Source organism: Brienomyrus brachyistius, chromosome 17, assembly GCF_023856365.1.
Source record: "Brienomyrus brachyistius isolate T26 chromosome 17, BBRACH_0.4, whole genome shotgun sequence".
Classification (NCBI taxonomy): domain Eukaryota; kingdom Metazoa; phylum Chordata; class Actinopteri; order Osteoglossiformes; family Mormyridae; genus Brienomyrus; species Brienomyrus brachyistius.
Window position 1 is genome coordinate 7,283,694 of NC_064549.1, and position 12,931 is coordinate 7,296,624.

Consider the following 12,931-nt stretch of genomic DNA (forward strand, 5'->3'; position numbering starts at 1 on the left):
TAAGTATTTCCTCTTACATGAATAAGATATCATTCTGGTGTGTGTGTGTGTGTGTGTGTATATATATTTTTTGGATATTCTGTTTTATTTGGGAACATAAACAGGTAAAGAATGTTTCACAAGTCAAAGTAACTTGCAAATCACCCTGATATAAATGCAGAATGAACTCTTACTGCGCTTTTGTCTTTTGAAGATAATATACGCAGCAGAAGATTCTTCCTTTTATTAGCAGGCATTGTCTTCTATTATAGCAGTAATCATATTTGTTATATTAATTTGTTCCATTTGAATTTATATAAAGTACGATCACTTTAATGAGAATAAAATTAACTGAGGTCAGTTCTATCAGTCAACAAAAGATAATGAAATTGAAAAAAAAACCTCCATTAGAACATCCTGAAATACTACCAATTACTCCTGTCAGTAAGGAAACAACAACAGTCTTTACTCCCAAAGTAAGTTAGTTTGAAGTATGTCAATAGAGCGCTAACAATTTGTGATCAACTGACAACTTTCCTTTTTTCCATAATTATATTTTGATATTGCATGCACCTAGTATGCCCCTTATCTCAGAAAATGGTTTCCTTACAATTAGACTGGGCGGGGGGGCAGACTCATGCTAATTAAAATTTTTGCACAAAAAAGAAATAAAGGAATACAACTGTTTGTTTCTGTAGGAAAGTAATCCTAAATACAAGCTTATTTTATATTTTAGTCACTTAAGAATAAGCTGAAGAATGTCTACTTCACTTTGGGTCAGTGGTTTGGCATAAAAATGTTGGCCACAGCTAATGTTATTGCATGGGCTCTGAATATTTTCAAATGACAAAAATATGCAAACATATTTCAATTTTTGATGTTTCTGAGATTATATAGTTATATAATGTTATGATTATATAATTTATAATCATCGGAGCACTTAAGTATAATTTATGTCAACTCTTCATTTCCAGTATTTGCAAAATCCATAAACTTGCATAAATTATCTTTTGAATTTTTGCTGTTTTGTTTAATGTCAACAGAGTAATGATATTTAACAAGAGATTTCTTACCGTGTGGATCATGAAAAGGAGCAGGGTTATGATCTAATACATTTTCAAATGAAGAAGTGTAACATGCATCATATACTAGATACGTGCAGAGATATGTATCTGAAGCTAATAAGACCAGAAAGCTGGAGACGTGCAAAAGTGGATAAAAGGACAGAAAGGTATGAGATAGTACAAGCATACATCCATCATCCATCCATCCTTCCATATAATGGTGGTGCAGTGGTTAGCACTGTCGCCACACACCTTTGGGACCAGGGTTCCACATCATGGAGTTTGCATGTCCTCCCCATGTTGTGGTGGACTGGAGTTATCAAACTGCCCATACTGTAGGTGTAAATGCTGTAAATGCCTTGCACGCATAGACTCCAGACACCCTCCCCCACATGACCCTGAATTTGACAAGCTGCTTCTGAAATGGATGGCCTTATCCTATGCAGATAATGTGCAATATACAATATAGGCATTTAGGCAATTTTGTTCTAATTCTGGTTAAAAGACAAAACAAAAACTAGCTGTGGGATTCAATCAGGAGAAGCATGCAATTGTGCCGATGAGACAGTGTTTCCTGATAACTGGTTTACAGTGGGAGTGTTACTGGTGCAGTGGCACTGGCCGGGGTAGGTATTGCTAACTTGGTGCTTCCTTGGAAAGTGGTGCCCTTAGCAACCGCCTGTGTAGGCTAATGGATTGATTGGTGGGATATCGTACTGGTAAAATTTAGTTACTGATGTAAAACAAGCCAGGAATACAGTCAATTCAAATTCACTTTTGTAATATAGTATAGTGAAGTATGGGAACCCTGGAAGAAATTTTATGACCTTGCACATGTTCTTTGTTAGAGACTAAGCAGAAATAACATCACTGGCAGAATCCATTCTATGGGATATATATTTTTACTAAATCCCAATCAGAATCAGGATACCAGTCTAGACAAAGAATTAAACGCTGCTCTTATGCAAAAGCAGAGTTCTGTGATGTGGCCTGAAAGAGAGCCAGAAACATAATCTCATTTAACAAAAAATAAATCTGCAAATGAATCTGTAAAGGATTGTTGGATGAATAGCATATTAAGAGAATTTTTTGGAAACATTTATCATACATAGATCTCTATAAATTAGGAATATTTAATAGATCTCTATAAAATCCCATGAAAAACCTTCATAATTTGTTTCAAGATTTGTACTATAGTCTTCAGACAGCTACATGAGAAATGGTCTCAGTTTCTTTACAAGCTTTACACTAGAAGCTTATTGCCCAAGCATCACAAGCAGAATTGATTATGCAACATATAATATCAGTTTCCTCAAACAGATATAAAATCTATGTTCAAACGAAAGTAGAAAGGCCCAACTTTCTGATTTACTATAATACTTATTTTACCATAACAAATGTAGCTATGTTGCAAACTCAGTCTTGTTTAAATGATATATAATGTTCCTCTAATGGTTGGTCTGTAATCCCCAATGTTTCTCTGTCATTTAAAGCTTTCATTACTGTTTATATTTTATTGGTTTTATTTACCCTGCAACCATGACCAGGATTAGCAGTTAGAAGTTGCATGTGTATATGTTGTTTCCATTACTTGAATGTTTCTTGTAATTTTGTTCACTGTCATTGAAACGATTGGTGCAGTGCTTTGATTATGAATAATGGGATGAAAAAGCATAACATACTTCCATCTTAAAATGATACAAAGATCAAGAAACAAGGACATGATTAATAAGAGCCAAACAAAACTCTGATCCAACAAGGTTTCCATAATAGACAGCAGCTATGAAATATATCTTTATGGTGAACTGCTCCATTAAAATAAATGTGGACTGGTCTACCATATCAGTGTGCGTAACACTAATGTACCATATCAGTGTGCGTAACACTAATGTACCATATCAGTGTGCGTATCGCTAATGTACCATATCAGTGTGCGTAACACTAATGTACCATATCAGTGTGCGTAACACTAATGTACCATATCAGTGTGCGTAACACTAATGTACCATGTCAGTGTGCGTATCACTAATGTACCATGTCAGTGTGCGTAACACTAATGTACCATATCAGTGTGCGTAACACTAATGTACCATACCAGTGTGCGTAACACTAATGTACCATATCAGTGTGCGTAACACTAATGTACCATACCAGTGTGCGTATCACTAATGTACCATACCAGTGTGCGTATCACTAATGTACCATATCAGTGTGCGTAACACTAATGTACCATATCAGTGTGCATATCACTAATGTACCATAGCGTGCGTAACACTAATGTACTATAGTGTCCGTAACACTAATGTACCATATCAGCGTGCGTAACACTAATGTGCCATACTGGCGTGCATAACACTAATGTGCCACATCAGTGTGTGTAACATTAATCTGCCATATCAGCGTGCATAATACTAGTCTACCATATCAGTGTATAATACTCGCCTGTATGAAATGGTGGCACAACGATCCCCAAATGTGTGATGATAACCCATTTGCGAAGTGGGAAAATATTTTCTGGTCAGATGAGACATAAGTGTGGATGTGCTGGCTATCTAACACTGTCCACGCCTCAAAAACAACAGTGATGTATCTTGGTAAAATATAAGGAAGAAGGCAAGAAGAATCCGATTTTTTGCTAAAAAACTGAAATTTATCTTCTGTCAGGAAAATGATCCCAAACAGAAGGTCAGAAGAACATCTGGAAGAATGTGCAAAGCTGGTTCATACCAAAAATATGTTTCTTTGCGTTATTGCATGCATTCATTTTGATACCTCAGTGTTTTATACCAAAAAACATTTAAAGCTGCCATTGCTACGTAAGAAACAGATAGTACCTTTACATTTTTTCACATATTTTCTATTATAGAAAACAATGTTTCACTAAAATCTTTTAGTTATTGTCAGATTAAATAAAAATATCAGAGAACTATATTTCAACAATGAATATATTTCTGTTTTTCATTCACATATATATATATATATATATATATATATATATATATATATATATATATATATATATATATATATATATACAGTATACTGTATATATATATATATATATATATACTGTGTGTGTGTGTGTGTGTGTAGACAATGGGCAGACTGGCAAATGGACCTTTAATCAATGGAAGATTTTCTGGTCCAATGAATCACATGCATCATGTGTAGCACTAGGCACATGTCAAGCATATGTGGGATGCGGTGAAACAACAAGTATAATCTGCAGCTACGCAGCCCGTCACACAACAGGTCTTGATGTCCTGTACTGGCTCTTGTGACACATTACTTCATTACCATCATTAAAATGATCTGTGATTTATGCCCTAATAGCCCTTCTGTTGGTTAGTAACAGATGGAATACCCTTTGTTCACATCTTGCAATGATAAGTCTTGGCCACTGAGTACCCAATTGGCAGTTTGTATTTTTTTTTTTTCCTTCTCGTGTCACTGTCAGTAAGTACTCACCATGGCTGACCGTGAGCACCCCCACAAGCCCTGACATCTTGGAGATGGTCTGACCCAGTCATCTGGCTATAAAAGTTTGGCCCTTACCAGAGTCACTCAAGTCTTCTACATTCAAAACATTGACTATGAGTAGCTTGTTACGTTAGCTTACCATCTAACATATCCCAGGCCTGTGCTGTTTATACAAAATAGTCAACATTATTTGTTTCTTGTGGTGTGGTTGTATTTTATATGATATATATAAAAAGCTTAAATTCCCAATTACCAGATGATGACACAAATTTAGGACCTAATAAATCTTTACCATGGTTACTCTTTTACAGATACGATACCAGAGGTGATTTCCTTTTGTAATGAAATGGTATGAAGGTGTTGCCTACTACAATACCACAAAGATATTCACTCAGCATTGCAGTAATGAAGTGTTCACCATTTATGATGGAAGATGATTTGTTGACCAAACACTTACATAAAAGTAAATCAGTACATTATGAGTTATATTTCTCTATTATAAAACTTTGAAAGTACAGGAAACCCAACCTGGATGATACATGGTACTGCCTATTTCTGATAAAGCTCGAAGCATTTGTGACTCAGTACTTTGACATAAATACTTAGCCATCTCTAAAGACTTATAAAACATATTATTACTGGAGCTTCAGTATATGCTTTAGTCAAAACTGTAGAACATAGGAGTACACAAAAGAAATCACAACTCAAATATACGGTATGCGTTGCCCTTTAAATAAGACAATGGTTATCACCCCATGTAACAGCTTAGCAACAACCAATAAACAAATCACTATAGCAGTAATGTACAATGGGCTATACACAGTACTTCCTGAAGGTATTAGTTTGTTTCTTGTAATTAAAGAGTAGAAACCAAAATTGTGTATGTAAATCTGTAAATAAATACTGAGCTCTGAAGTGCCTTGTGACTCATCCAGTTGCCTTGGGGTGCTATATCATAAAATACGGAGAAACTAATTTTCAGCGCATGCAGAAAATTAAAGACAAAATGATACAAGACGTTTAAATAATCATTTGGTAAACAAACAAAAAAAAACAAGATCACATTGTGACAGAGACCAACCCACGAGGTTAGCCTACGAAATACCTTTGTGTTGCTGTATATTTAAGAAGCCTGATTTTTTTTTTTACATTTTTTTTTTTTAAAGACGTGTATGCTGGTTGCCTAGACAACTCCTTACGTTTCAGCAATGAGAAGTCAGCTGCACCCTCCATAGCTAGCTGTCTTAAATCAAGCTGTGAAAGAATATTTTTGGATGCTTCGCAAGACCCAGTTTTAGAAGCAAATGTCACAGCTACAGGTCACAACTACTAAGTAAGCCTACAAGGATGCTGGTCCGATACATGGAAGTCCATTTTCAGCAATTCATTTATGCAACATTTCATTCATGAAATCAATTAGGCAGGAGATATTTCATTGAAATACAAGTGCAATGTTTCAGAATCTATTAAATAAAAAAAATGGGGCCACATAAAAAAAATAATTAAAACTGAAAAATATTTTTGCAAGCTATTGATTTTGTCACTTTTGGTTTATTTTGTTTTTTCTCCTGAGTGTTTATAGGTTTAGAAGTTTATTTTAGAAAAATCATTCATCCATCTATCATGTGGTCGTCAAACCACATATCCAATAGAGGGTTGCAAGCCAATTCCAGGCAGCATAAAGCAGGCTAGGGGACGCACTAGATAGGATGCCAGTCCATCACAAGGCACAGACAGACATAATATAGAAAATTGTACTTTCTACTCAGCAGACACTTTTATCTAAAGCCATATTCATTTTCTGAGAAGGCAGGGTCAGGTGGTCCCTGGAACGACTGGGGGGTAAGGACCCGGCTTAAGGACCCAGCACTGATATCATTCTACCCAACAAGGAATCTGAACTGGGAATTATCGCACCACTGCCAGAGCATCATAAGACCCTCCGAACCACGCAGTACACTCAGTCGAGACGCCATGTCTTGGGGCTGCATACGGAAAATGGAGTTTCCCAGAAGACGGCCTTGACACATGGGCAGAACATTCAGCTCCACACAAACTCATTGAGATTCAAACCTCCAGTTGTGAGGCGACGATGCTGCCCATCGCGTCGCCATGCTAATTATTAAACTCTTTGAATGTATGTGGAAAATGACTATAAAAATAATCAGTTCTGGCCATTTTTAGTGGGGCCGTCAAATGAAGAGGATTGTCTGCGTGTTTTCATCCTCTCTGTCCCAACTCACGTTAAGTATATTTAGTTTGCACACTCGATAAGAATTGGATATTGCCATTGTTTGGTCAAAAAAGCATTAAGTTTTGGGGTGTCACCCTATGTGGACCGAATCACTGACAAAGGAAACATCACCTCCAGTAAATCAATTTTGTGTCACATTCCTAATTCACATATTGCTCAACACACTGACAACAGACACTCACCTCTGCTTTTAATAATAATAAAAATAATTGTTACTTTACTGATTCCTGTGGGGAAATTGTCTTTATGCCTCCCTCAACTTGCTCTTTGTACAGTAAGTTGTCTGCGAAGGGTAGCCCACCTCTTGGGGCGCCCAGGGAGCTGGGGGGTTAAGGGCCTTGCTCAAGGACCCGCAGATGTGCCAAAACTGGATTTGAACGGGTGACCTTCTATTACAGGCACAAAGGCTTAGCCCACTGATCCACATGCAGATATCATTTAAGATATCATTTGTTCCATGAACGTACTTTCATTAAACACACCTTTGTCCTTTCTTTTAGTTTTTACCTTCTTTCTATTACTTTTTCAACTCCAGAAATATGCTGAATTAAATTCACAAGGTTGGAAGAGGAAGTTAATCACGACAAACACATCCAGTAAATTAAACACAAGCAAAATATGTCAACAAAACACTACAAAGGAAAATTAATTAAGCTGTTTTTGAAGAACAAAACTTAAACAATGAACTAGATAAACTGCAGTATATTACTGCAACTCCAGACTGTTCTGTATGTCTGTATCAAACAGACAAAGCTGCACTTTTGACGACACACTGCATGGATACCCTTGAAACCTATGCCACAGTACTAACTTAGCCTATGCCACAGTACTAACTTAGCCTTAAAAAAACTGAAGAGACTCAACATCATACATACAGGCAGTCCCTGGGTTCAGAATGTCCAAATTACAGATAACACATACTTAGGAGTTAAGCCTCTAAAGCCTGGCAGAATAATCACATCTGTGGGCCCTTGTCCAAGGTCCATAACCCCCAGCTCCATGGGTGCTACTACATCTGGCTGCCCTTCACTGCAAAGCTTGCTTTCACCTACATATGTGCCCGTGTGTCATGAAAAGAAAGATGTTGTCGTACTCAAGTTTGGGCAATATCCAAAACACAATATGGAAGGTCACAAACATACAAAATGATTTTCAGCATTCAGAATGGACAGTAAATTATGCATTTCACATTTTCAAAAATTGCAGTGCCAGAAGCTGACATTCAGTCACACCAGTCGTCAGTCACTGCATCCTCGTTTACAGAATTACAAATCTGGTCTGGATGCAGCCACATCACATATGACGTTTTCCTTTCCGCAGCAGGGGAAGATGGCTCAGCTGCACCTTAAATATCTTTGGATGGACTCCAGGGCGTAGCCCCCACAGGATTCCTCATCACCTGTATAAAGTTCCCTCTTCTGCATCCGCAATTTCTTGTTACTCTGGCAACAGCATTTGTATGTCTTCTTAAGATCACCACTCAGATCTGTAACAATGCATTTTAGAACGATGAGTATAAAAGGCTGCAATCCTCATTTTTTATATATTCCCATGTATAAGTAATACAGTACTACATTGTTACATAGAGTATGAATATCCACAGATGCAACAAACTAAATATTAAGTAACCTATAACACTGCTATGCCACGGGTACTGTAAACTATCCAGTATTAGAAATGTGAATACTGTATATTAGAAATGTGAATTCTGTATTCTTCTTTTTGTACAGGAGATACTTCTATAAATTCCCCCTTTCCCTGTCTAACAATGTGGCTAATAGAGGCAACCACAAATCAGCTTGTATTGAGTTGTACTCATTGGGTAGTTTCTCCCGACATCAGTTAGTCCAAAAACCACTATGGCATGAATTTTGTTAGATAATGTCGCTTTTTGGCCTCTCCCTTGCCACACTCTTAGTCTTTTGACATTAAAGTGTTTCTGTAAACTACAACAAACAAACGCAGCTCCGTTTGTGCATAATACAGTGGTGTGGGAATGACGGGGAATCATGTTGCGATGACTGAAGTTAATTATGCTGAGCTGTCGTGTTTTTTGATTGAGAATAAGACGCAATCTGTGCTTTAGGAAGTGGATGTGTTCTGTCGAAATGCTGAAACTGATCTGCCACATGAGAGAAAATGCATTTTAAATGAAGGTTGTGGGAAATGCGATTTTATTTTGAGAAACTGAATTGAAAGTTTAAGGACATACTCTATTACTGTATAAATTGTTCCAGTTTTAGTGTTTATGAAATTATGAAAATTTGCTGCCTGACACTTTGTACTTAAATCTCCTAATCAGAGGTGGCAAGTTAGGTCCAGAGAGTACAAATCCATATAGTACCAAGATTTTGTTTCAACCAACCCCTAATCTGCGACTGTCATTCTTTATATTCAGCTGGTCGGTTGAAACAAAATTTTGGTCTGGATTTGTACTTTCTGGACCTGAACTTTCCGCCTCTGCTCCTTATCAGTCTAGTGATGCCATGCTGGCATTAACCCCCTGGTCATATAGACATGAAGGTCACAAGTTACGCAAAGCATCCTCAAACATAAAACAAATACAAACATCACCAACAATACTGCAGCCTGCAGAAAAGATCAGCCCTCGTCAGGAGAATATTACTGATTATCATTCCCTGTGTGCACTACTTCAGCATTGTCACAGTTTTCCTCAATTACTTAAGCACAAAGGACAAAATCCTTGAATGACAGTTTTTATTCTTTGAATACTATGTGTAATTCTCCAGATAAGAACTGTATTTATACACGTTGCCATTGCTTTCGTACAAAACTGAAATGTTGAATTCTGTTTATTCTATAACCACAATTTTCTCCAGTTGGCCTAGTACTACATTGAATAAGCCCTGGTCACCAAAATCAATCATATTTCTTTGATGTTAAGTGTGTATATAAATATGCTCATTGTGTGAATCTTAACATTTAAATTAATCCAGTCAACAGTCATAAATTGTCATTTCTATGTATTACGTAAATTGCAGTTATCTGGTTTTGTCGCAATTTTTAATTTAATTTACTCGCATTATATAGCAACCAATGACATACAGTATCAACTTTAGCTTACAGTAGAAACACATTTGCCAGTTCTGAAACACATTTGTACTGCACTGGTAGCACTGGGTTGATTTTATCGGTCTAAATGAGAAATGGAGTAAAGAATTCAGATAAGAAAATGCATTGATCTGAATAGAAATTGCATTGCAGGTGTTATAGCAGAAAATAAGTATCATGGTTTAATAAGCACAATATAAATAGATGCAAATAACAAGAAAAGACACCTAGCTAAATAGTGCAGTGCGCAAAAACAGTGTGCAAAAATGTACAGTGCAAACAATTTTGTGGTGTGGAAAATGAGGTCAGCAGAGAGATTGATTGCAGAGTCTGATCACAGCTGGCAGGAAAGACGTCAGGAAGTGTTCCTGGAAAAAACACAGTCGTATGGGTTTATTACTGAACGTGCTTTTTTGTTTCGTCAAGTAGTTACGCAACGGCTGTGCTTTGTTGCCCATGAAGCTAAGTAGCTTGCTAATTGGTCTCTCTAAACTAGCCGTATGTGTCCTACGATAGACCGGCGTACCCTAGCATGGTGTGCTTTGTTGCCCATGATGCTAAGTAGCTTGCTAATTGGTCTCTCTAAACTAGCCGTGTGTGTCCTACGATAGACCGGCGTACCCTAGCATAATGTACTATACTGCCTGGGATAGGCTCCAGGTTACCCAACGACCCTGACCAGAATAAGAAAATGGAAGACGGATGGATCAATGGATGCATCTACATACTCCTACAACCTTCAAGGTGATAGTAAATTCCTGCCCTTTCTGTGGCTCAATCGACTGCACAGGCTACTTTTGTATTACTTCAAACTCACATACCCTCGCCTCAAGGCTGAACCTGCATGTATTAAAGCTATTTATCTAGGTAGCAAGTGTAAAAATACAATTTAACCATAGTATATATGTAAATGAGCAATAACACATTGCTACTTGTTAAATCAACAATTAAATTTGGCAGCCTATTCACTCACACATACACATACATGTGTATTCGTGTATTCATATCTTTGTGGGGACTCTCTCCTGGTCCCCATAAGGGAAAAAAATGGATATTCATCACGTTGTGGGGACATTGTGTCCCCATAAGGTAAGGTATACCCGCTCACACACACGCACACACACACACACACACACACACACACATAATATACCCTGGCACCTTATCACAAGTGTTGTCCTCTGGTGTAGGATCAAGGCCCAAATACACCTTTATTTGCTCACATCCCATATAACTAACCTGTACCTCATACCACTTCAAAGAGGAATGTAGATCAGGCTTTCTGACTGGACATATCCCACCTTTTACTCCCAAATCCCTACTGCCGTTACACTCTATCCAGAGTTCCTTCGGCATGAAGGAATTTTGACTCCACGGCAGTCATCTACATAAGGTGGATTTACATACTTGTTTTATTATGCATTTCTTGTCTCCAGTTTTTGGTGAGAAACGGTTACTTCGTAAATTTCAAAATTGAAGTGTTAATTATGCTTCTACAATTTTTCAGTCAGTTGTATTTTGATGGTTATGTTAGTTGGGGGACTGTGAGAGGGAGGAGCTTTTGCTGAAGGGCAGAGGGTGCAAGGAGCACTGCCAAGTGATTAATTAAGCTAACCAGCTCTATTCTGTACTGTTTAATATATGATTTTAACCATCTTCAGCTCCTCATGACAATATGAGTGTATACAGTTTGTGTAACATAGAAGATAATATACTATCAGGCAACATTTCCCATTCCTGATGTTAGTTTGCCAATTATGATTAAAACAACACAAGACCAAGCACAAGAGCATGGAATCCTTTACATACTTCGTAATATAAATCCCATCTTAACTTGAATTTTAATGGATAAAAGAACATGAAGGTGTAATGCTCATCCGCAGCTGGGGGACAACTAAAAATACAGTGTCCAGAGGATTGTATGTAAGCGTTTTATCAACTTGAATACATAATATATCCATAATGTCCATTTATGAGTTGGTGTTGTGACACAACAGTCCACAGGGAACTCGTCATGCACCAGCAGGGGGCGCTCAGCACCACATGAGCCTACGGTACAACGGTATACCACATGAGGGGCAACAGGACACGGCGGTAATGGCCTCAAGCGGGGGATGGTTCCGGAGGGAAGGAAAGGGCACGGCAGTGGTGCATGCTCTCTGCCCATGTGAATATTGGAGGATGGCTGCCCCTGAATGAACTGCTGCTTCCAGAATGACCCGTTGATATATATTTTCCCCGTTTTCCCTAAACAAACTTGGTCCCTCATGGGCTATTTGCCTGCACCCCTGCCATACCTCCTTGCCCACAACAGCCTACATAAAAAACAAACTTACCTTGCCATCCATGAACCTTCCACATGTCTTATTTTGTAGCTGTATAATGTATTAGTAAAGTCAAATTAATTTATACAGCACATGTTTAAAACAAACAAATGTTTACCGAAGTGCTGTAGAAAGGCTAAAACAACTATACAAAAAACAAAAATATATACACATAAAGCAATATATATACACAGTATATATATACAAAATAGGACTGGGACAAGCCAGTCATCACCATCTATCAGCACTGGAATTACTCAGTTGTTGTCCTATATTCTTTATTTTGTTTATAGCTAATTTAGTTATAAGTCAATACGTTTATGTTTGCTGTATGGTCTATATCACAGTACATGGCGTCACTGACTGAAAAAATAAAGTTTATCAGTATCTGTATTCTTTTCAGTATCTTTACAATGAAAAGATAATGCAAGTGTGTGAAAACATATTATGTTTTCAGTAAAACAAAAGGGATGAGGTATGAGAAGGTACAGGGATTGAGTTGTGACATCATCTACATTCCCTACATTCAGCTACGATGCCAATTCAAACAGGTCTGTAACATCAGCTCCATCAACTGTGTAAATACACAGCCCAATGCCTAATTTAAATTTACAAATGAACCTTAAGAGAAATCTGGAACCAGTTCACAAGCTTGGCTTAATTCCTGCTGTTCTGACTCACAAATTTCAGGTCGACACCTGCCACTGGAAGTTATCCAGTTGCCCAACAGTGGGAAGTGAGAGCACAATGGGGTAAAT